The sequence below is a fragment of the Pleurodeles waltl genome, chromosome 4_1 (genome assembly GCF_031143425.1).
Source record: "Pleurodeles waltl isolate 20211129_DDA chromosome 4_1, aPleWal1.hap1.20221129, whole genome shotgun sequence".
In the NCBI taxonomy this organism is placed as follows: domain Eukaryota; kingdom Metazoa; phylum Chordata; class Amphibia; order Caudata; family Salamandridae; genus Pleurodeles; species Pleurodeles waltl.
In genome coordinates this window covers 121,108,415-121,135,504 of record NC_090442.1, presented here as the reverse complement: position 1 = coordinate 121,135,504, position 27,090 = coordinate 121,108,415, and positions in this window count along the sequence as shown.

Below are 27,090 nucleotides of genomic sequence, written 5' to 3'. Positions count from 1 at the left end.
TTTCTGCCCTCCTGCTGCTTGAGCAGCTCAAGCCCAGGAAGGCAGAACAAATGATTCAGTTTGGTAGAGGGGTGTTACATCCTCTCCCTTTGGAAATAGGTGTTAGAGGCTTGGGAGGGGTAGCCTCACCAAGCCACTGTAATGCTTTGAAGGGCACATTTGGTGCCCTCCTTGCATAAACCTGTCTACACCGGTTCAAAGAGCCCCAGTCCCTGCTCTGGCATGAAACTTGACAAAGGAAAGGGGAGTGACCACTCCCTGTCCATCACCACCACAGGGGTGGTGTTCAGAGCTCCTCCAGAAAGTCCCTTGGTTTTTCCATCTTGGATTCAAGGTTGGCAAGGAACTCTGGGAGCATCTGAGTGGCGAGGCCAGGCAGGTGACGTCAGAGCCCCCTCCTGATATGTGGTCACCCAGCTAGATGAAAAATCCCCCTTTCAGGGTTATTTAAGGTCTCTCATTTGGGTGGTTCCTCAGATTCGGATTGACTCCAGCAGGAATGCTCTGCAACCTCCACTTCAACTTCTTTTTGAAGAAACTGAATCTGAACACTCCAGGACCCGACAAGCCGCAATAAAGAAGCAAGATGCCTCTTGCAATATTGTATCCACTGCTTCTTCCCGCAACTGCAACATTTCCCCGGTCATGCTTCCTCTGAGGACAGCCCGTCTTCAGCCTGTATCAGAAGGAAGAAGAAATCTCCCTGAGGGTGAAGGAGTTACTCCACTGCTTCTGCAGGCACCAACTGCAACGACAACTGGCTGTGTGGATCCTCTCTCCTGCTGCATGGATCCCCTATCATGGGTGATGGACTGAAGTGGTTCTGATGGTCCTTTCTTCCAGCTGTCCAGCTTGGACTGAGGTAAGCCCTTGCCTGCTCACGCAGGACAGTACCCCTGTGCACAAGGTCTTTTGCAGCTGTCAATGCTTGTTGGCATCTTTTCCATGAGATGGTCAGGCATTTTGAAACTCCAGCCCCCGGCACTTCATCCTGCGACACACAGCTCCCTGATTAGTTCTCTGGCAGCATGGGAGCCTTTTTCGTAGTGCTGCGTGGGCCTCTTCCTCAACTTTCTTGTCCCACTCCTGTGGGTGCTGCATGGGCTTCTGTTGGTTCTCTGTGTTGCTGAGGGCCCCCTCTAACTTCCTCTCATATGTAGAGTCCATCTGGTATTTTCTGGTCCTGGGAGCTCCACTTTCCATAAACCGCGAGTTTTGGGAGTGCCAAGACTTCCTGGCGGAATCCAAAGACGCAAACTCGACTGCAATCCTCCTTCTAACATGGGAATCACCTGCATCCTCCAGAAACTCGACTTTGTCTTCTTGAGTGCAGTGCTGACTCTCCTCCACAGTCAGCTCACCTCTTGCTCCTTCAGTCTGGGGGTAGGGGCATCTGCCCTTCTTGGACTCTGCTGTGGTTCTTGGACTTCGTCCCCTTCTTCCACAGGTCCTCTCGTACAGGAATCTACTGTTGGTGTTTTGCAGTCTCTTCTGGGCTTTGCATTATTCTTCTTTTCTTCTAAGTGGATGTTCTGTGGAATTTACAGTGATTTACTCCTGCTTTTCTGGTCGCTGGGGTGGGTTGTGTTACTTACCTTTGGGCTTTCCTAGTACTCCCAGATCCCCTTTACACAGTCCACTTACCTATGTGGGAGACTGATTCCGGCATTCCATTTTTTAAAATATATTGTTTGTGCACCCCCTAGGGCTATTTCTCTCTATTGCGATTTTCACTAATTGCACTGTTTTCTAATAGTGTTTATGCCTATTTCTGCATACTAGTATATACTATTGTATATTACTTACCTGCTAAGGGAGTATAACCTCTATGGTACTTTTAGGTATTTGTGTCACCAAAATAATGTACCTTTATTTTTGTAACACTGAGTGTTTTTCTTTAATGTGTAAGTCTAAGTGTGACTACAGTGGTATTGCATGAGCTTTGCATGTCTCCTAGATAATCCTTGGCTTCTCATCCACAGCAACCTCTAGAGAGCCTGGCATCTAGATGCTGACTACACTACACTGATGAGGGATACTTAGACCTAGTATAAGGTGTAAGTAACATAGGTACCCACCACACACCAGGCCAGCCTCCTACACCAGTGGTACTTGGACATCACACCAGTGGTACTTGGACATCCCAGTGGAAGCATCCATGTATTTGACACAAAGCTCTATCTACAACTGTGAAACCAGACTTTTCATAAACAAATAAAAACCTCACTGAGGCCGATCCAAACTTTGAGAAATATAGGATCAGATGTATCATTTTAAGCAATAGTGATTATCTAATTGCCGTTCATTGAGAATCACAATTAGGTAATCCCTATTCCTAATGTATTAAACACATAGAGTTTCTTGAAGTGTTTTCTAATTGGTCACAAATCAACCTACCTCATTAATATTCATGAGGTAGGTTGCAATTTGCAACCCATTAGGAAACTCAAAAATCACAGGGATGGTGGCCTCCTGTGGTCAACAGACCACCATGTCTGTGATTGCTTTTAAATAAAGCAATCTTTTTTTTTAAACCCAAATGCGTTTAAAAAAGAAAAAATGAAAAGCTTGCTTTATATTTTAGGACCTCTGCCTACTTTTCAATATATTTTCAGAAACATTCACAAACGGGAAAGGGGCCCTTGGGGCCCCTTCCCATTTGAGAATGGGTAACCATGTACTTGAAGTGGGTGGTAAAATGTGAATGGTTCACGACTGCATTTCAGTCACAAAACACTCTACTGCTGCAATTTGAAGTAATGCCCTGAATACGCTACCTTCCTAATACTGAATTGGTATGTATTCACCATTTAAAATTTATACATCCAAAATAGATTTTCCCAGTTGCAAACAGCCCTATTCTGTGAATCAGGCCGTTTGCGACCACTGACATGCAATATAGATTTGGCTCATAATTATTTATTTGCACATTTCACACATTGCATGTGAGCTGCACTGTATAGCACACATACAATGTATGAACTGTTCGAAAAAATTACCTAGGCATAAAATGTCTCAATTGGAAGCGTATGCTTCCAGTTCAAAACCTGAACTAGACAGCATGCACACCTCTGCACCATAATGCAAAGCTGTGGGCTTGACAGCCTGTTTGTGCACCTGCCCAGGTGAATAGAGCAACAGTAGGCTATATTTTTCAGTCAATCTTCCCCATTTCTTAGCAGACTTTTGCTCACTGGTTATTGATGAACATTGTGCTAGGTCACTTCTGTTTACGGTTCAGTGAGGTCCATGGTTCACACGTGGAATAATGAGTTACAGATCAAATATACAGTCAGACACAGTGATGTTTCAGGACGAGCCTTTGCAGCCTCTGAGGTCAGGGTTGCTCTCTGAAGGTTCATCTTATAAGATTGCTGTAACTTCTCTTCATCCATCCATGTACTAAAAAATGTTTGTCCAGCCTCCCATCCATATGTGCACTCATTCCTTACATTCTCATGCATGCAGTCATATGGCATGCAGTCATATGGCCATGCCACTCACTCTTGCATCTCTACATCCTTGCACTTACCAATCCCCCACCCACTGACTTATTTTCACATTAAACCAATCGTACAGCCACACAACCAAACACACGCACTCGCAATCAGCCGAGAACCACTTTGACTTTTTGGCTTTGCCAATGCTTGTTTCTCTTTGCTACCACTCTACATTTCTTTCTCAGGGGCTGCCATGCTGAAAACAATCCCACGTTTCATCTTGTATCTTGAGGATTTCCTTTGCTGTCATTTGGAATCTAATATGATTTAGAAGTACCTTCCATGTAAAATAATCTGAACTGAGTACATCACCTACAGTTAAAGCGTCAGGAAGAATGTCATCGGTGTGAAGGTTATTCTCTTCTGGAGGGTTGCAGCCTATAAAACCTGATAAAAGGTGAACAAATGAAGAAGAATTTTCCGTGCCACTTTGAAAGCTCAAATGATAATGATTTTCTGTGGTAGGGCTAGCGGGGGGGATGTTCCCCTTCAAGGCACAGCCGCTTATCTAGGGGATCAAAGTAACTCGATCAGGATATTTTCATCTGCACCAGAAAGTCAATCAATGCATCCATTTGCAGTGATGCGCATCACGAAGTGTCATTCAAGCGCCTAGGTGAACAGTCAGTAAATCTGTGCCTTAGATTTAAAATAAAAAACAACTCTTCCTGTAAGCAAATAGTCTTTCACTTTGCAGCCATTAATTGAGTGGGCTAAGGGACCTTCTCCCCCTAAGAAGATTTAGAAAGACTCTTTTTATCACTTACATTTGTAGCTTTATTTTGGAATCACTGCCAACGCAGTAATGCAATTTATTAAAATGTTAAAGATTTAAATACTAAAACTGTGATTGTGTTTTTATTTGTTGTTCATGCATGGTATTGGACAAAATGTCATTATATGGTATTTCAATGTTATTTTAATGTTTTTGTCGAATGTTCTTCTTGCCATTGATGTTACCCAACTACAAGCACACTAACGAGGTACTTATTGACTGCTATAATTCCACCCCTCTGGGGGTGTTCATATTGTTTAGTGAGGAAAAACTGATTGGTTTTAAATGTCTGATTATTACATTACTATGGATAAATCCTTTGTTAAGTGGCCAGAGAGGATGTATTATGTAGTGAGCTTAAATATGATGTTTAAATATGTTATGTTATATCTTATGCCATAACGCGCTCTGTCGTCCGTGAGGGTAGCCTGGCGCTGTTCCAGTGAGAGAGCGGGCGTAGCTGCGAGGGTCGGGGTTTCTACTCATTTCTATCCAGTGTCATGGTTGATTGACATACTTTGACGTTCCCTATTAGAATGTGGTGGTGAAAACACGTCCAGAAACACAATAGCACTACACTTTCAATATGAGAGCAGCCCCATGTAGAATTACAGGAGGTGCGTGCTTGTTTTATGGGCAAGCCCAACCAGGCTTCCCGTGCCCCATTCAATGACGTCTTCCCAGTCCAGAATTCCAATTTCCCCCTCCACAGTCAGGTAAAATTGAGAGCTCCTGAGTAAGTCCGGGGGGGTTCCCCCACGTACTTTGCAGTGGGGGGCTCAAGCTTTGTTACGCCACTGCGTTGTCACAAGGAATTAACACTACTGCTACTATAATAAGTTACATCATGAACAACCTCAGAGAAGCTGGTCAACTTTAGAGTAAGCGTGAGATACTTCAGGGTGAACCGAAGTATCGACGAGGACCTGCTTACTGGCTGAGGAGTACCTGGCAGTAGCTATTAGAAGACTGTAATCTGTAAACACTTCGTGGGTCTCTGCAGCTGTTTGTAAACATTAAAGGCTTTTCAGAGCTAGACAGTTTTTCGGTCGTTCTATACCTCCCCTATGAAACAGATAGATTTTAAGAAATGCCGGTCACCAATTACTAAGACTACACCATGAGTAGCATTTGGCAAATTACGTTGTTGACTGTTTGTATCATTTCATTTTCCCAAACAGTGCTTCCTTTGCAATGTATTACTTGCTGTACATTTAGCAGCTGGCTGGGACCATTGGTAAATGCAAACGCCATCTTGGAGAGAAGGTTCTTTGCCATCAAACACAACACACTGTACATGTTTCTAGTTTTACTGCTAAACAACGCTATACCAGTAATACAAAAAATAATTTTGTGTATTAAAGTATTACATTGCTTTTAAATTGAAACGTACCTTATACTTCAAACATTTGTTTTATTTGCACACATTTAAACAGTTACGCGTTATCTGTCCTTAATTTGGGATTTCTGTTTAACACCTCCCTGTATTTTGTCCCTCCCGTTGCCTCGGGCATATAAGTGTGTCACTTATCTTTTCAACAGGTACAAACTTATATGCAAATGATCGCTCCCTCTTGTTCTAATTGCTGTTCCTTTATATATGAAGTCCTGCCCAAAGATCCCACAATTCTGATGAATCAGTTCACAGTTCTTGTGTAAGTCTACTCTTCTCCCTACCATCATCTTTCCATTTCCCCTTACATGAGTCCGTTTAATGAGTACAATTTTATTTTCAGAATAAATTTCATTTACTGTGACCTGTCATTGTGATATAATTCTGTAACCCATCTTTGCCTGTGCTGTTTGATTTCTCTAAGTCACTCACTGCATTCAGCTCCCCAATATATGGAGTCTCTTTTCCCAGTTAATCATCCTAATTCATTCATTTGTGCTATTTGATCAGTGCTTAATTTATAAATAAACTTGCCATGCCCAAAGCTCTCTTTTGAAACACGTGGCCGCTGCATTTAAATGTGCGGGCCATTTCGAGCCTCTTCAATCCATTTACAGCCACCCTCTGCCCCTTCAGCTCGCTCATGCAGCTTTCTGCTTTCTCCCTTTGTGACGGTTTTTCATTTTTCTCTTCCTACACTTTTCCCATTATGTGTCTTTTGCTCGCAGTAAATGCCTGATGAAGAACAATGAATGCCGGCCCTAAAAAATAAGTGCTGGTGCCCCGCACCAGAAACCACTCGCCTCAATTTAAGCACTGGACCAGTGATTATGGAACCAACTTCCTCTTGCAATGAGAGCTGCTCCTAATTTATTAACGTTTGAGAAATTGTTGAAAGCGACCTTGTCTACATATTATTAGGCATTAACTGTTGGTACTTGTAAAATAGGTTCACTCCTCTTTATACTGATACTGTTGTTTTTACATTTCTCTGGATAAAGGCGTTATAAGGAAATAGATAGAGGACTAAATACATAATAGTTAGTAGTCGATATTCTGCACAAGTTGTTTTTAAGATCAACAATAAATACTCCATAAAGTGGTAGAAGAGCCTCCTTAATGATGTTCTTATGTATTAGTCTCATAGAGAGTCTGTATCGTTCATTTCAGTTTCTGAAGGTCTAAAGTAAGCTGAAAAAACATCCGGAAGGCAGGTTCCAATCCAGGAAGTTTATTTGAAATAATTTAAATCCAAGAATATCACCCCCGGGCAGTGCAGTATGGGTCGTCGCTCCCTCCCCTCCCTCGCCGCTCTTCTCTGACGTTCCATTCTCTCATCGCGCAAACACGCGCCACAGAAAACCGAACCTCAGAACAAAAGCCTGGTGCGATCAAAGCTTTCCGCTTCATTGCGCTTTCAGTCAAACAAAGATGTTTTTATGCAGCAATGGAGTTCAAAGTACTACAAAGTCATAAGTTCTTGTTGTCACATCACAACAGTTGATTACAAAACTGGTTATAGGCTCTTGTGATGCCATAAAGGCCTTCCAGGCCTGGCTGACAGGCTCTCTGAGAGCCTGTTGGCACAGTGCTTAGTCTGCTTTGACTGAAAGCAGAAAGCACAGTTGCAGGAGGGGAAAGGAAGCCAGGGAAGGTAGTGGTTGCTGAAGGATAGCAGGTGATATTTGTGTCTCATATTTGCATCAGGGAGGCAAGGGCATGTTATGCATAGCTCTCCTATTATCCTCTTCTCCTGCACAGTAGTTTAAGGCAGGGACAGATTATTTGGGTGGCCTTACATAACATCTGTTTATTGATGGGTAGAAAGTGAATTACAGGGATGTTTTTTATCACAGGGTTCTGAGAGACATCATAGACAACTGAAGCGTTATCCGTTGTCAAGCTGATGTCACTCAGAATCCCTCAGTAAGAAAATGTTCCCTAATTCACTGTTCCCCATCTATATACTACCTTCAGAGTGTTTCACCTATCTCCTGTACCCAGTTATGTCAGGTCTATCAAGACTAAGGGGGTCATTTTGACCTTGGCGGTCTTTTTTGAAGACCTCTGATGGACCGCCGTGCAGTAGACCGCCATTGGTGGCGGTTTGCCGCTTGGCCTATTATGACCGTTGGCAGCTCTCCGTCCTTTTACGGACGGAGAGCCGCCAATAGCCATACTGGCGGGAGGCGGGGAAGTGGAGGTTGCTCCACCTCCACAGCCACGCCAACAGAACACCGCCCAGCGAATCACGTCCTGTGATTCGCCGTGGTGGTGTTCTGTTGGCGGTGTGGTGTCGGCGGAGCTGCCCCCATGGCTCCCGTCCCCTCCCAGAGGATCGTCGGACCAGGTAAGTCGATAGTCCGTGAGGGTAGGGGGGCGGGGGGTGTTGTGTGTTGTGTGGGTGCATGGGAGTGTGCGTGTGTGTATGTAGAGGGGGTGTGTGAGTGCGTGTATGCTTGCGCGGGTGTTGTGTGTATGGGAATGGGTGCATGTATGTCTGTGGGTATGTCTGTATGGATGTGTGCGTGTATGTTTGAATGTGGGTGTGCGTGTATGACTGTGTGTGTGGATGTAGGCATGTATGTCGGCGTGTGTGCGTGTAAGTATGTAGATGGTGCCTGCGTGCGTGTCGTGTGGGTATGGGTGAAGTGATGTTGGGGGTCGGGGTGGAGAGGGGGGCCCTGCCACCTTTGGAATTCCCTGGCACTGATAGTGCTTACCGGCATGGATTTCATGGCGGTTTAAACCGCTGGAAATCCACGGCGGTAAGCCGGGTCCAAATGCCGCCGGCGGTAAAGTGACCGCCGCCGGGCTGGAACGGAGAACTGGTGGATGACCATGGCGGTGACCACCATGGTCATAATTCCACAGAGTAAGACCGCCAGCCTGTTGGCGGTCTTTCCGCCGGTTCTCCGCCTTCCGCCAGGGTTGTAATGATCCCCTAAATGTATTATACTTAAGAATTTACACCTCAGCCAACCAGCCTTTTTGAAAATTCAAATGCGCAGTGGCCTGATATCCTCGGGTGAAGCTCTCGCTTAACAAATATAGTAATACATTAATAAACGTAATGAAGCCCCACAGTGCAATGAATGAGTTAACTTAATGGTGGGATGCTGGGTGACAGGCAGGACGCTTTCTTTGAGCCAAAGGGCATAAATGCAAACCTTTGACGCTGTTTCTCAGAAGAAGCTATCAGGCTGGCAATTCTCACACACAATACTTCCATCAACATCAATATCTCTTCCTGTCCACATTTAAATGGTCCATACCTGAATTACAGATGCAGCTGCCACTCATGTTGGTATGAGCGCAAGTGGAAGAATCAATACATTTTTAAATCAAATTTAGCAATCCCTGAGGAGCTTCATCCACAAAGGTACCTCTGCTGCGCAGTCTTGGGTGGGAAGTCAGTTATCAATTAAAATGTATGCTTATTTCTGCCTCCTAATCCCACAGCACTTAAAGAAAATTGACCAGTTTCTTACTTATCAATCTACTAGAGGAAGGAAAATAAGTTCCAGAAGGAGCTACATTTAATAGAGGTATATTATTTACTGGTCAAAGTAAGATTTCCTGGAGACCGAAAAACAAGAATTGTGTTGTTGCAAAGTCCCAAAGCACCGTCTAGAGAAAGTCTGTGCCATCATCAGACTCCATTTTATAGGCCATAAGTCATTATGCAAAGTCACTAAATTTGCCTTCAACTCCAAAACGTGATGAAAGATCGCTGTTTACAAAACTAGATATGAAATGCTACAAACATCAATAATTTAATTTAGAGCTTATTTGAAATAAATTGTAACAGTAGATCTGTTGGTTCCCAATTCACAGTAGATCACAGCACCAATCATCACATATTGAGAGCTAGCCTGGATTACAAACCTACAGATCCTTTTTACTAGGAAGTACACCTAGAAAGGTCGTTGGATACCGTAAAATACTGCAAATGAGGCATGGTTCTTCAGCGTTGCAGCTGCATTTAGTCATTTTAGGGCAGTAATTTGGGAGTTGTACTGTGAAGTGCACCAGGCCTAGTCACATCTAGGTAAAAGTGGGTCTCACAGAATTTGCCATGGTAAGCTTGGGCAGGTCAAACATGCAATATTTTTAAGAGATCCCTTACCAACTTTAATATGGGGACAGTAACTTTGTAGAGTTTCCTGTGACATCACAAGCATGCTACATACTCTAACAGTAGCAAGGAATAGCATACAACTTTTCTGAAGTTTGGGTAGTACAATGAAGCCACAATTGGCGTATTGGGTTGTGGCAAGAGAGGATTCAGGTTTTATTGTGCTATTTTTTTGGTCTGTATGTACACATATTCGCTTTGTAATATTTTACCTATATGCATCCATACTTATTTTTGTGCCATAAATAAAGTCACATCTGTAGCAGGAACACATTTCTGGATGTCTGGATTCACATATATGCATGTGGAGTTTTTGTGTTATTTTAATAAGCCATTGTGATATCCTAGCTTATTAAATGGAGGAGCTCAGTGTATGTACTCCCACACAATAATTACAGTGTCTTGTTAGCCTAATTCAGTTTTAGTGAGAACATTTGGGTGTATCCCCTTAGTAGCAATGGTGCAAAACATCAGGATTTTTCTCAGTGAAATTTAAGTAAAATATGTTCCAGATCTGCTTTAGTCAGGAATCTAATCAATTTAACTAGTTACAAGGACAACATTTGGACAAGGAGATACGCTTTTAAAGAAGATGTAAAAAAATGCCAATCAAAGTAAAGTGGTGTAAAAGTCACTCTTAGTTCATGTGCTGAACCAAAAATGGCCACTAGAGGCCAAACCTGAAAAAGTTGTTACCAAACTCTCCTGCTTTATGCAGGCTTAAATGGAAATGTCATGGCCTTTTAACTTGCAGGTTGATAGTTTTAAATATTTCCCAAACTGCAAAGGATAGCTTCCCTTGTAACATTGATTGTCAGGCCAACCACTTTCTTCGACAAAAGCCCAGACAATGTCTAAGCCCACCATTTAAGGTAGCTTAATCTCATTCTTTTAGTCACTTGTAAAGATCCAAAACCCAGAAGTGGCAGCAATGATAAATGGACACCGCTAGTAGTAGGAGGGGAGGATATTTAAGGTTTTCATCTAGGGCTTCAGTGCAGATCCTAATTCTCACTGGTCTGCAAGTTCTTCTGTGAAAATGTCCTTCTTGCTCCTTATGCCACTGGGATCAAACAAGACCAGCTGGTATGGCATTTGAAAATCACTTCCAAAGCTTGGGTGGAAAGGGAAAGCACTCCAGACTTTAGGTCTCTTTTCAGACAACACTTTTTAAAGGCAGGCTGTGATCTGAACACTTTGGAATGGGAGTCTCTCTTATGCTAGTCATTAGCTAGTGAATAGTGATTGTTTCAAAATGTAGCCACTGAAAGTTCTCTCACTCAACAGAACTGTTGTTTATAGAACTTCTGTACATTTATGTTAGAACAAACCCAGAAGACCTATTCTCAAAATCTTCCAAGATGGCAGGACTCAAAGCCTGCAATGAGGCTCTGCACCCCCCCATCGACCAAGGTTCCAGTTTAGTAAAATGATGGAACCACCCATCCCCTCTGGAAAAACAAAGTAGAGTGGTTCTTGTCCAAGTCAGTAGAAAACACAAGTTATGAAGTTTTTCCACTATGGTACAAGGGTATGTGTGTGTGTTTAGTGCTTGCCAGCCTAAAGCGCACCAGCAAAGGGGATGAGAGACAGATTGCCACACCTCTGTACCTATAGTGCTGTCCTACTGTCTCCCTCACACTAAACGTAATAGTGCACCAACTTTGGTGCTGAGGTGCTTGGAAAACTAGAACATCTGCTCCTAGTCTTTCAAAATGAATCACACAAAAATCACATGCAAAAACAAAACATAATAAAATAAATAATTTAGAATAATAAAAATAGTATAGATGATACATCCATCTTTAAAACCACATCCCTGTTCGACCTGTCAGTCTTAGGGTGGTCTTCCCAAAACTGTTTACCTTACCCCTCCACATTTTCCTGATGTCATCTTTATTGTTCTCAGAACTCTGTGCATTGTACCACTGCTAAACTGTGCTAAAGTACATGTGCTCATTCCTTAAAACCTAGTAACATTATCTTATCACCAGTTGGCATATTTAATTTACTTATAAGTCCGTAGTAAAGTGGTATCTTGTGAACCCAGGGATTGTCAATTTAATGCTACTTGTGGGCCCGCAGCACTGATTGTGCCACCCAATTAAGTATCCCTTTCATACTTTCCTTGGGCCTACCATTGTAGCCCCTTTGTGCAGTTTTAAACTGCCATTTGGACCTGGCAAAACAAAGCTTTTGCCAGCCCCAAACCTTCCGTCATGATATATATGTCACCCCTGGGGTAGGCCCTGGACAGCTGAGAGAGCAGTGCTGTAAATCAGTAGCGATTAGATTAAGCATTAGCAGAAGACATCTTGAATTTAGCAACTACTGTGAACATTTCGCGGAATCCGTTTTGTATTCATGGCAGCTATTTTCTCTGCCATGTGCTTGCCATGTGCTCTGTCCTACCTTTCTGTTAACTACTCTTGAAAATCTGTCTAGTGACAAGTTATATTTAGCATCTCCCACTTTCGCACATGCCCAGTAAGATCTGCAGCTGTTAGTAATCAGTAACAGACAGTAATGTGTCAACTAGTCCTTGAAAACTGTTAGCCCCTCCTACCTGTCGACTGTGCATTTCCATATGACCTTATATGTATATAAGTCTTGCTTCTATAATTGTACCACCTTCTTTTAGCCCCTGCGTGGGTATAAAAGGACCATGCTCTCTTAGTTCAGTGTGCTACTTCAAACATTACTGTTTGAACTGTAGTACCACCTCATGAGGTTTAATAAACTTTGTCTTTTATTTCAGTTTCTGTGCCAACTTCTTCCTATATGGTCTGAGGACTTTGTGCAGAGAAGGGCGAACCCCTTGCATTAGTAGGCCTTGCTGAGGCTTGCTTCGACAAATTGGTGCCCGAACAGGGACTCATCGGCGACTCGGATGCCTGACGGATTGGTCGCGACGAAGGATTGGGATCTTGCTGCGGACGATCAATGCCTGAGGAGACCCGTGTCTTGGCGACCACGGCATTTTTACCTTCTTTCTGATTTGACCATCCAGGTGGCGCTGGTCCTCGACTGAGATCCTTTTTGTTCATTCGTCATGCAGTGACCATTTGGTTGATTTAGAACTTGGCAGTTGGAACCTGGACGCCCTGTGATTGGTAAGAGCCGTTTTACTGCACTTGCTGTGGGATTTGATTCCTTTGTTTGGTAATGAAGTTTAGCACACTTACTGTGGCTCTCGTGTTTTGGGTGACTAGTCAATTTGTGTCCTTTGAATTGATATATAAATTGCAATTTATATAGGCAGGTGATAAGGAGAATTTTCTCCAATTTAATTTTGATGTGAACGGCACCTTAAGTGCTACTTTGATTATAATATTGCATATTCTGCACTATTTTTGGCATGCCTGTTTTTAGCACACTTCGTAGGATGTGTTGCTTTTTGTAATGGTACCAATTTGAGACTGGAAGAAGCGCAACCGGCACCCCCAGAGTTAACCAACAATTTGGTTTCTATTCATCAACAGGTTTGAGAAGCACTTCCTGACAGATCTACAGGTGAAGGCCATGAACTCCGACCTGGTGACCAGGTGATGATTAAGTCCTTTGAAAGATCAAGCTGCTTGGAACCAAGGTGGCGAGGACCAGAGCAGCTGCTCCTCGCGACAAGGACAGCAGTTCGAGTGACGAACCGAAAGAATTGGGTCCATAGTACTCACTGCAAGAGAGTGCTACCTACCATGGTGGAACCTGCTGTGCTGACCGATCATCGAGAGATTTTGACTACGGAGAAAGGCCGTGCTATATCACCTGACGAATCTGTGGAGTTCTTCCTGGACCACACGATTTCTGGAGTGTTGCGATATAATTTGAGACCGAGGAAAGACGCCGTAGTGCTGGAGAAAACTGGTTGAGCTACCGCCAAAGCAGATTTATGTATACGTAGCATTGGGCGAATTCCAGTGGGGATAAGCGATTGTACCTTGATTTTAACTATTGAGGGTGTAAATTGTAGTAGTTTTACAGCTTCACATAATACATATTTTGTTTGTGGTAACTATGGATATTACCAACTACCTGTTGGGTGGTCAGGTGTGTGTTATGTATCTTTTCTATTACTCCCTGTGTTTTTGGCCCCTGCATCATATCACCGAGATTTTAAACTGTTCAATTACATCATTAAAAATAGATATAAAAGGACAATAAGTACAAATGAGGTAGACCAAACGGACACTAGCCTGCAACAATATGTTGATTTTAATTTAGGGTTGTTCTCCTTTGTGGGTGCTGCGTTAAACAGTAGGAAAGTGAGACGATTGACTAGGGTTGTGGAAGCTGTTACCAATCAGGCAGCTCTGGCACTTGGGAATACTACTGAGGAGCTCCAAATTGCAAGGATAGTAGCGCTCCAAAATCGTATGGTACTAGATGTGATATTAGCTGATCGAGGTGGTGCATGTCGCGTCATCGGTAGTAGTTGCTGCGTTTTCATTCCAGATCACTCACATTCAGTATATGATGCAATATCTAAATTGCATAAAATTGCTGCAGAAATCCACACAGAGACTGGTACTTGGACTTTTTCTGGATGGTTTTGGGCTCTTGTTTCCGCTTGGGGCTGGAAACTACTGACTATCCTGTGTGTAATGATTGCAATATTTTTCACATGCTATATCTGTATTCAGTGTGTTCCAATGTTCTGCTCCATGTGTATTACTGCTTGTATGCCTACCAAAAGAAATATTACAGAAATGAAAGCACAACACATGTTAGATAAGGAAATAGCTGAAATGATGAGCATAAATATACAAGATGAATATTTAGATTATCCCAGAAAGACGAATGTCTCCAGCTAATGCTGAAAGGGTCGTCTGTTGTAAATCAGTTGCGATTAGATTAAGCATTACCAGAAGACATCTTGTATTTAGCAACTATTGTGAACATTTCGCGGAATCCATTTTGTATTCATGGCAGCTATTTTCTCTGCCATGTGCCCGCCATGTGCTCTGTCCTACCTTTCTGTTAACTACTCTTGAAAATCTGTCTAGTGACAAGTTATTTTTAGCATATCCCACTTTCACACATGCCCAGTAAGATCTGCAGCTGTTAGTAATCAGTAACAGACAGTAATGTGTCAACTAGTCCTTGAAAACTGTTAGCCCCTCCTACCTGTTGACTGTGCATTTCCATATGACCTTATATGTATATAAGTCTTGCTTCTATAATTGTACCACCTTCTTTTAGCCCCTGTGTGGGTATAAAAGGACCATGCTCTCTTAGTTCAGTGTGCTACTTCAAACATTACCGAAGGGTGCTGTTTGAACTGTAGTACCACCTCATGAGGTTTAGTAAACTTTGGGGGTCATTCTGACCCTGGCGGTCATGGACCGCCAGGGCCGGGGACCGCGGATGCACCGCCAGCAGGCTGGCGGTGCATCCAGGCCAATTCTGACAGCGGCGGTAAAGCCGTGGTCAGAAAAGGGAAACCGGCAGTTTCCCGCCGGTTTTCCCCTGGCCTGAGGAATCCTCCATGGCGGCGCTGCAGGCAGCGCCGGCATGGGGATTCAGACCCCCTTACCGCCAGCCTGGTTCTGGCGGTTTTGACCGCCAGAACCTGGCTGGCGGTAACGGGTGTCGTGGGGCCCCTGGGGGCCCCTGCAGTGCTCATGCCAATTGCATGGGCACTGCAGGGGCCCCCTAACAGGGCCCCACCAAGATTTTCAGTGTCTGCACCCTTTCCACTCCGCTGGCTCCATTCGGAGCCGGCATCCTCGTGGAAGGGGGTTTCCCGCTGGGCGGGCGGGCGGCCTTCTGGCGGTCGCCCGCCCCGCCCAGTGGGAAACTCAGAATTACTGCGGCGGTCTTTTGACCGCGCAGCGGTATTCTGACGGCGGAACTTTGGCGGGCGGCGGAGGCCACCCGCCAAAGTCAGAATGACTACCTTTGTCTTTTATTTCAGTTTCTGTGCCAACTTCTTCCTATATGGTTTGAGGACTTTGCACAGAGAAGGGTGAACCCCTTGCACTAGTAGGCATTGCTGAGGCTTACTTCAACAGCAGGGTGCAGTGTATTTAAAAAGTAGGATATGTTTTTATAAGTTATACGTGTCCTGATAGTGAAAAACTCAATTTTGTTTTCAGTATTGTTAAGCCTAGCTCTCCTACGGGATAAGATTGGAGAAAATTGGAAACAGCTAATCTGTTCATGTTTGGTGTCTCTGGAATTGTAATGAAAAGATTGATTAGGGTAAAGTCACATTTTACGTACAGTTTTGAAAATGCCACTTCTAGAAAGTTGGCATTTTCTTGCTTTGGTCATTCAATGCCTGCAGTCTGTCTCTGGGTAATATGACTTGGTGTAGTTAGCAGTGGCTTTATGTATTCCTCAGACAGCCACACAGAGTAGAGAGTTTAGGTGTTTTTAGATGGGCCATCACTGGCTGGATGGGAGGGCGGAGCTTGCCACAGCCCTACTTATAGTAGGTTGTGTCCTGCTTTCACACAAAAGCTTGCATACCCACTATAGTTCATCTAGAGCCAGAGCATTTCAAAGGGAATCCTCTAGAAGATTTTCCCACTTCAGCCAAGCCACCAGGTATAAATATTGGACCTCAGACACCAACTCTTCAGTACACTGCCAGGAGGAAGGACTGCTCTGCTGCTGTAAGGACTGCCACTCATCTGGACTGCTGCACTGAAGCATTGCCTAGCCTGCTGGGCTGACATACTGACCTGCTGCCCTCCTGCCTGCGTGAGAATAACTGGACCTGCAACCTGTACCTATGACCACCAGAGTGACTCCATGTTTCAAGTTTCTTGTAACCTGCACATGGTCTCGGCAACTATATGTTTTACCCTTCCAACTGGTGCCATCCCAGTCCTAGACTCTTGGAATTGGGTCTGAAGTTGCCCTGCCAGTTCATCTGTGGATCCCCTGCTGTGCGACACAAGTTGGAGCATAATTGACACATTGCCTCTTATGGACAGTCTTTCCATCGCAACAACTCCACATCACCATCACAGCCTGCAGCCTCATTGGAACCAATGCTGTGCAATGCATCTTCAAAATAGTCCCTTGCAACGCTAGCCCCTCATTGATGGCAGTCTCAATGACAATGCTGGACTACTCATCGCAGCTTTGAAGCTGCTCACTGCCAGACTTTGCATCTGAAGCACCTCATCGACAAGGTCCTTGATGATGACCCAGGACTTCCCATCACAGGCTTGTAGCTGCTCAGTACTGATGAACTGTTTCAGCTGCACGAAGCTCTGGCTTCTATGCGTTCCTCACAATGCTCCACAAAAAGAATTCAAGGTACTGTTGTTCATCTGGTCTAATTGGGTAACTGTAGCTGGCCCACGGTCCAAAAAGTTGGCCTGGACTTGTGTCTTCACCCGGTCCGGCCAACCAGATAACCACAGTTGTTGCTTCATGCTCTTAGGTGATATTTCCTTTAAATTGTTTAAAATTGCATCTTTCCAATTCTACTGATTGGAATTTTGTCATGTTGGTCTTGTATTATTTATTAAAACCTACTATCATGTTTTAGTCTGTTGTGGGATCCTTTGTGTGTCATATGTTCACTTTATAACTGTTTGAAATGTTGCAGAAATATTTTACAAATTGCCTCTAATTTAAACCTGACTGCTCTGTACCAAGCTACCTGTGGGTTAAGAACATGGAGATTGCTTGTAACTTAACCCTGACAAGAACTGTGGTTGCTGCTTGAGAAGTGTTTCAACCCCTGACAAGTAACTCAATTTCTTATAATCCCCTAATGCAACATTTCTTTAAAATATCAGCACATTGAACAAATAAGTTTAATTGCATTTCAAAACCATCTCAGTACTACTGTCAAATGTAAAAATAAGTGCTAACTATGAAAATCAGAGCTGATAATCACAAGCATGTACCATTTGTAATAAATAGTTGGTGCAGGCATTCATGCCATAGGTTTAATAACAAACAATCCATCAATAAACAGGAATTACACCATACCCTTTGACCATATAGAAATTCTCACATTTGCTTTTATCACAGAATAAAATTGCCAGATCTAACTGAACAAAAACCCCAATAATGAACATGAAAAAGTTTCCTTAATCTAATTTAGTTTTTGCAAATATTGAAAGAACCCATCTCTTGGCAAGAAGATTAGCAATTTGCCCATCATATTATAAAGGAAATTAATTTGCTAATTGTCTGGAATGCGGATCGGAGGTTTGCAATTATAAAACTATAATCTTTTCCCAATCCTGTTCCAGGGCACTGGGAACAGAGTTCTCTTTTTTAGCACTTCACTCTCCGAGTTTCAGCGTGGGGAAGTCCATTGTTTGATTTTGCTGTGTCATCACACACACTTCCAAATTCTTTGCACAATTTTACAACCAAAGAGTTTGATAAAATTTATATAACCAATAAGGCAAATTCGAGAAAAATATAAAAAAATATAGCCAAAAAGAACATTCCTTATCTAAGGATTAACTTGTAGTAATTTCACTTAACCTAGCTCATGAATTCCTAAATACTGTAACAAGCTTAACATGTACTTTACAAACCAGATTGGTTTATTGGTTGGGGTCGAAACTCCTTCTACTACCACAAACCTGAAGATGGTCTCACAAACTGCTGATATAGGAGACTGAAGTGCTGACAATGATTCTACTTCTTGTTTACAACTTAGGAATCTTCGTCTCTGCATCAATTGATTAATAGAAAAGACTGTACAGAGTGGATTAGTCATATATTGATCCATGGTTTGAGAATTTTTGTCTCTTGTTTATTTGATATAGACATGATTGATATTTAAAGGATTTTGCTGTGCTTGTTAGTCACCCCTTAATCTATATGATTTTTAATTGAAAGAATATAGACATTAGCAGGAACTCTATAATAGTGTTCGCCTCTTCTATAGTCTGGATTAGTTTATATGGTTATTCATCATAGACATGAGCCCCATAAAGCAGGGTAGAGCAGTTTTAAATGTCTTTTTCAGTTCCTTATACCTAACATCCTCAGGTTAGCCAGTTACCATGTTTGTGAAATCAGGTGAAGAACCAGGATCTCTCCTGAGGTGAATATTCAATTTTGTATGGTTTTCATATTGATTTTCTACCTTGGTAGGCAAGGGTGTATACTTTTGTGCATGTTCCTTTTTATGCTTACTTTACTACTTCTCTATATGTTTGTCTGGATTAATTGTGATCATGATTTTTAAGTTTCTTTTTTCCCTGTACAAGTTCTGCAGTTACTGTTACAATTTATGTTCTCCTTTGTGGGAAATGATAACCCCTTAGCCCATGAGATACCAGGGTATTAGTCTTGTTTCTTTTATAGATACTAAGGATTACACTAAGATATTAACAACTTAATGGTGGCTTAGCAATGCTCCAGCCATTGTGACTACATTGCTGCATTGTAAACGTTCATAGTATTTAATGGTGGATGAAGCGTCCTTCCAGAACATGGACCTAAATTGTTTTAGAGACTATGCCATGTGGCACTTCCAGGTGCTTAGAAGTGCCTCCAAGAGTTCCTCAGTAGACTTCATTTTATAGTTTGTAGATGTTTAGCTGTGCCTCCAGTTGTTGCTTTGGTTGTTCCTGGGTGAACTCCTTGTAGTAGACATTGAGGGATTAATAGTGCTTTGAGGTATTGGGCTTCTCTTGCCTCTGAGTGTACTCTACTTAAATGTTCAGTAAGGGGAGCTTTTTCTCTGGGTCTGAAAACATGCAAGATTATTTACTCAACCAACATGAAAGGGCTTTGAGACTTTGCAAAAGGCTAGAAACGTTATATAAAATCCTATAGTAGATGTATATATACTTTGTACTGTAATATCCAACTGTTCAGAGTTTCAGGAACACCTCCTCATGGACACCTCTATGACTCCCTGGACCTTAGGGATACCACTTTGAGGTTGAGACTCATTCCAGCAAGGGCCTCCAACAGGGTCCAGCCAGTTCCAGTTATTACTGGTTAGCTGGGCACTTCGGAAAAAAAGGCTTCTTACAGCTTGTTATATCCCTGTAGCCACTCAGGAGGTCAGCCAATAGACCCTTGTATTCCAATTTAAAAAGTGGGAGCAGGTCAAGCCTTTCAGGTCTCCACAAAGGTCTCAAACAGCAGGCACAGAGAGTGTTTTGATGATCTGTGTGTGAGGTTTCTGCTTTGTGGGCTCCACTAGCCAGTGGGTGAGTGTGATGCCTGGAAATGCCGCTAATCCATCAGGAAAAAGCTCTCAAGGGCAGCTATTTCCACCTTTGGAGCACATCCTGTTCCCCTTCCTGCAAACTATACCATAGTGCCCTATTTTTGGACAAATCTATAATTTCAGAAAATTTCGGCCCTTGAAGGAATCTTGTGAACCAGTCAGGTGTGTGCTTAGAGAAATTAGCAGTTGCCTCATCCTCAGACTGGGTATGAGAAATTAGATGTTGCCTCCTCAGACTGGGTATGAGACTGGCTCTCCCTCCATTCCCACTCACCTGGTGGAATGCTGGTTACAGATGGCCTAAGAAACAAAAAGCTTTCCTTTCTCAGGTCAGGTCTCTCCATACACTTAACTATGAATGGCTAAGCCTCACACTGGTCCATTTCAAGTTAATAATGTTCACAGACCCTTATCAGCTGCCCTTCCTGAGTTGATATCTGTCACATCCAGGTCTTCTATGAACAGGCCTAAGTCATTGTTTCTGGTTTGGGAGGAATTTTCACACCTTATTAAAATGGAGCATTGGCAGGTCAATGTGCTGGCATGCTAATGCTTATTATTCTAGTGGAGGCTAGAACAATGAAATTCCTTGGTCACAGCTCTCGCTTTAAATTGCACAGGCAATGGTATGACATAGAGGTGACAAGCGTTTTCCACCCCAAACACGCACCACTGTTATTTAAATGCCTCAATTTCACATCTGTGGTCCTAAGTACCAAATACTCGTCCGAACCTTTTTCATCATTTTTGTAAAATAATTTTTTCCACTTTATGTTTTCTACTTACCGTCCGACGATATGATAATTTGTGTGCCGCCATTTATTGAGCATATGGTCTTTCAGAGTGTTTTGTCCATTGACCAACTTTTGCCATTTTGCTTACTTTGGTTTTTGTGGTTCTTTATCTGTGCTTAACAGTTTAGTTGGACATCTGTCAGGAACTCCGGATTCAAGCGGCCTCTTAATGGGGCTGTTTGCGTTCCGATGCCATCTTCAGGAACGCTGCCCGGGGTAGGTCTCCAGTAGAGGACTGGCTGCATAATAGTAAGTACGGGTCCGCGAGAGTGACTCTCTCCTTCCTGGTTCGTACTTTTATATTTATTTATATTTTTTCGACGTAGGGCCTCCTTTATAATAATAGACGTGAATTTAGCAGACGGTTCCTCACGCATTGTATTACAACAATTATACCGCTCGATTGACCTGAGGGAATCTTTTCCCCCTCTGCAACTAAGTTCCCCGGTGTCTATCTCAACATAGGGTTCTTCATTTACTGAAACACACATGCGCTGTAGAATATTGTATATCACAGTGTGACTGTTGTTTTTTTATTTTGAAACCAGAGAATGTTGGGCATGTGCGAGTTCCCTCGTAGTTGTGGCCATTTTTGCGACCCTCCGCCACATTAGTTTTGCGCTTATTATTGAATGCACTTCGCACATTTCAATAATAATCACTCTCACATGTGATTTGAAGTTAACCCTACCGCCTTGTGTTTCCCATTTCCCCGATGGTTAAACTCCCCTTCCTATGGTCACTAAGTTACTGCTATACTCATGACTTGGCTGACATAGTATGACTGTTTGTTACTTCCTAGATAGTCAGGAATGTTTGAGTTGTATGCTGGTGATCCGATTCGAGTTAGGAAGGATCATGATTCAGCACATGTGCCCATCTTGTTTGTAGGTATCTAGGGTATCTGAGGTTCCCAGAATATATTACTCCTGATATACGATGTACTATATACCTTAGCAATTGCACCAATATCTTGATGACTATGTTTTATATTGTTTTAGCTATTGCTCCTGTCTCCTGGCAAGTGTTTTCCTAGGGAGCCGTTTTCATAATTTGGGATGGTAAGCCATTACGTTGACGCCTTTTCCACACTACCACCTGAGCACTTTTTTTCACTTGTTGCCTACTGAGTGCCACCCACATTGTTGTGTGCATGGAATGATTTGGCTTACATTAGAATTATGATGTTTGCCACTTTCTACTTTTTTTTCACAAGGCGACCCCTACTTTCGAGACTAGCCTGATGCGTAGTTTTGATAATGTAAGTGATCGCAGCCTAGCAGACTGACGTTTCTAGACACCTTCAGGTCTCTTCGATATACAAGGAGAAGTGTTTATTGTTTTGGTCCTGAAGAAGTGTTGCTGGTTCCTTTTGGACCCTTGAGACACAAAACATGTTGACTCACTGATAGAGGATGTTAGGTAGTGTCCTTCCCCTTTGTTATTTTGACTGAGAGAGTGATTGAGCATTACCTCTACCCACACCCTCCGCTTTCTTTTTAATCTTAAAATTAAATTTATGACAAAAGAGTGGTTTTGAGCCAATTTTATCCTTCTTTGCTCTCCTATTCTTTTTGTGCTTGTAAGGCGGCACTGTCCATCTTACCATTTCTCAAGGCACAGAGACATTGGGAAAAAGATCTCCGGCAAAGAGCCCCCTTAATGGGGAGCCCGTCAGACATTGCACTGGTCTGACGAGGAGCATGCCCAATGATGAAGCATGACATCCAAATGGATGTGTGAGGGCTTTTGCTTCTAACAATAGGGTTGCCCTGTGTCTTCTTTCTCTCTTCTTTGGAACAGTGTACCTTATACATATGTAGACTATATACAGGAGGCTGTACACTGGACCACTAATCTCCCTGTTCCTCTTTGTTAAAGCACCCATCTCCCAACACCTGAGACTCCTCCATTGGCTCCCGGTGGAGAAGTGAATCAACTTCAAACTACTCACTCACACCTACAAAGCCCTTCACAACATCGGACTGGCCTACATGAATCTTTGCATCTCTTTCCATAACTTCGTCAGACACCTCCTATCCAACCAGCAGACCCACCACCAGCGCCTTAGTTGCGCTTCATAATAACTGATTGAGTGATTGCATACTTTTCAGACAGCCTGTGTCCCAGAGGTGCATTTACAAATTGAATGGTCTTCCTGGGCAGAGAGAAGGGGAGGCGGGGCACACCTGAATTTGTAAAGGCTGTGCCCTGGCCTCACACAAAGGGCCCATTTACCCTAATTGATACCTGGAGCCTGTGTCTGGAGCCTGTGCTGGAGGAAAGAGGGGACACTCTTCGAACCAGTTGTAACTGATTGGAACCTCTTCTCCCCCTTTTTGTAAAAGTTGTGCAAAACTGAGTATAGGTACAGGTAGTTTTCCCCATGTTTAGAGAGACATTCTTCAACAACTGAACTGGACACAGAATGCTGCTGGAGGGACTCACCAGGACCTGCTTGGGCTGCTGCTGTTGTACTGACCTATGACCCCCTGGGTCACTAGGAGGACCTTCCACTGACTGCAACCCCTTTCACTGGCCTGTTTGTTGGGCCCTACCATCCTGTGCTACCTTTTACTGTCTCCATGGGCTGGGTGATGAGGCCCCTGTTCTCCTTGCATTTTATTGCTCAAAGCACAAGGGCAGTGCTATTTATGGAAGCTTCTGTGTGGGATCGTAGCGCATGAGGAGCACTCTTCATTTGTTTAAAGCGCAATAGGACGGCTTTTCATTTTCTCCCCCAGGGAGTAATCACCATGTGTCCCTGACGGGACTAGCATGTCCGAACATGCTTCTTTGAGTGCCCCAGGGTACACGAAGACAGAGTCCGGAGCGATTGTACTCCATGCACTGCCCCCGGAGTGAGGAGCACTGTGATGAGTGCCCCTGGGACACAGGCAGGCACCTACCTTGGTGCGTTCACTGCCAAGGCCTGGGAGGGCTGTGGAGCAAGAGGCTTGTGCACCAGGTCAGGTATGGCCAGACTGGCCAGCAGACGAGCAGCTATCTAGAAGGAGGGAAACCTTATAGGAGGTCCCTTGCTCCCACCGGGCCTACTCCTTGTCTTGGCGGTTCGTGGGTGGGCAGAAAACCTCATCGGAGGTCCCCCATTCCCCCTGGGCCCATCTCTTTGTTCTTGTGGCTCGATGCCGGGTGGGAAACCTCATCAATGGTCCCCTTACTGTTATTCACTGGAATATAGCAGGCAGGGTGGTGACCCTCAACGGAGGTCCCAGTTCCTGCCACCGATAAATCGACTGCACTGCAGGTGCGAGGATCAGAGCATAGAAGCTCTGTGAATTGGGACACTAGCATCCCAGTTGGCCCCCAGTATTTTGTATGGTCTCACCTGATGAAGGGGACAGGTCACATTCACCAGTGCCGGTGAGAATAGCCCGAGGTGATACGTGCATTTGTTTTTCCATGTACTACTTATGCCATTGGGGTCTGTGTCTTATGATGAGATTGTGTCCCCTATTTACCTACCAGGGGCGCTTTTTGGTGATGCTTTCACGTAATGTGCAGTCATGGTAATGTTTTGGTAATGATAATGACCTGGGCATACTAGGGATGCTTTCATGAATTGCCATGTGCTCTCTGTTCCTTTTATGGGCATTTATGATGATATATTTATTATGACACGTGCAGTCTTGTGGTAATGACAACCTGACTACTGCTTATGTTGCAGGATTACCAGTAACCTATGTGTTGTATGTGCCGATTGCTGGCTTTTGAAGAATGCAAGTAACTGAGTAATGTTATGACAACTGCTTATGTAGCAGGGTATTACTGACATGTTGTGTTTATCTAATGATGCTGGGTTCTATACAGTTTATTTTATATAACTTGGTGTTGTGTTTCCTTTGTGTTTCTTCTCTCCGCAGGAGAGCGATGCATCAATTCGAACCACACTCGTGGGCCGGGCAGGCCTTGCGTCATTTTTGCACACCCAACAATGTTTGCATCGAAAATCCTGCTGCACGATGATCCGAAAACCACGCAACACGGGTTGCAATCTCACCAGCCTCCATCAGCAATGCTGCGTGTCGTTTCTCCAGCTGCGGGCGTCGATCTTCTGGTTACGTTGCAGGCGAGCATTAAATTTAGCTGCGAAGCCGGTGGCGCTTCTTTTTTTTCAGTCGCAGATCAGAGCTGCGTTGATATTTGCGTACGTACCGCACGGCGGTCGCTGAGTAGATTTCTCACTCTTGGCCTGCCAGCTTCTCCTTTCAGGGTCCCAGGAACTCGATGGGCACCACTTAGCAGGGTAGGAGTCTCAGCAGAGGCTCCAGGTGCTGGCATAGAGAAGTCTTTGCTGTCCCTGAGACTTCAAATAACAGGAGGCAAGCTCTAAATCAAGCCCTTGGAGAGTTCTTCACAAGAAGGAAGGCAACACAAAGTCCAGTCTTTGTCCTCTAGCACAGGCAGAAGCAGCAACTGCAGGAGGGCTCCACAAAGGACAGTCACAGGCAGGAAAGCTCTTCTACCTCAGCTCTTCAGATCTTCTCCAGGCAGAGATTCCTCTTGGTTTCAAGAAGTGTTCTAATGTCTATGGTTTTGGGTGCCCATCGTATACCCATTTTGGATTTTGAAGTAGGCTTACTTCAAAGGAAAGTCTTACTTGATTGTGAAATCCTGCCTTGTCCAGGCCAGGCCCCAGACACACACCCGGGGGTTGGAGACTTCATTGTGTGAGGCAGGCACAACCCTTTCAGGTGTGAGTGACCATTCCTCTCATCCCCCCAAGCAGAGATGGCTCATCAGGATATGCAGGCTACACCCCAGCTCCCTTTGTGTCACTGTCTAGTGAGGTGCAACCAGCCCAACTGTCAAACTGACCCAGACAGGGCATCCACAAACAGGCAGAGTCACAGAAATGGCTTAATCAAGAAAATGCTCACTTTCTGCATTTTCAAACACACAATCTTTAAATCAACTTTGTATTTTTAAATTGTGAGTTCAGAGACCCCAAACTCCACATGTCCATCTGCTCCCAAAGGGAATCTACACTTTAATCATATTTAAAGGTAGCACCCATGTTAACCTATGAGAGGGACAGGCCTTGCAACAATGAAAAACAAATTTAGCAGTATGTCACTGTCAGGACATATAAAACACATAACTATGTCCCTCATTACAACATTGGCAGTAAGTGCCGCTTACCGCCATGCTGACTGCCGCCAACATACCGTGGCGGTATACCGCTACCCGTATTATGACCCACGCATAAAAATCTGCCACTATACAGACACACACAAGTCCGCCAGACCAAAGGTCAGTGATAAAGTGGCGGTACCAAAACCCACTCTGTTACGCTAACAGAAATATGCCCACAGCATTATGACCCACGAATCACAACGGCGGTCATTCAACCGCGGTAAACCATTGGTGGTACAGACAGCCGCCCTCAAAATACACATACAAAACTACACTATATTGGACAATTCAAACTACACACACCTGACACACATACACACACCCACACACCCACACCACCATACAACACACACACACACTACCCACAACTGAGAGAGAGTCAAATCAGGAGCACCCACTGAATCTGAGCCACAAAACACCATCACCCATACACCATCCATGCACCTCACGGCACACACCCCAACACATCACCCCACACAAAATCACACATACAACTCACACTACACCCATGGCACCGCAAAGACACCCCAGGTTCTCAGAGGAGGAGCTAAGGCTCATGGTGGAGGAAATCATCCGGGCAGAGCCACAGCTTTTCGGATCACAGGTGCAGCAGACCTCTATTGCAATGAAGATGGAGCTATGGCGGAGAGTCGTGGACAGGGTCAACGCCGTGGGACAGCACCCAAGAACAAGGGATGACTTCAGGAAGAGGTGGAAAAACCTACGGGGGAAGGTACGTTCTGTGGTTGCAAGACACCAGATAGCTGTACAGAGGACTGGCAGTGGACCCACAACTAACAACATGGGAGGAGCATGTCTTGGCGATCATGCATCATGTAGGCCTGGCAGGAGACGGAGGAGGACTGGACTCTGGTAAGTCAACTCATTACTACTTTATCCCCCACACTACCTGCATGCCATCACAAACAACAACCCCTACCCTCACCCCCATCACCCCAACACCTCACATATACCCCACCATCACAACCCACCCATCCCAATACCAAGCCCTGCATGCAACAACAATGCATGGACCCCCATCATAGACCTGCATGGACACCCATCACCACAGCATGCACACTAGTGACAATTACTTAGCCAAACCAATCACGACTCACACAAGCCAAAGCTGCATTGCTAATAACAACCATAGAGGGAAACACAC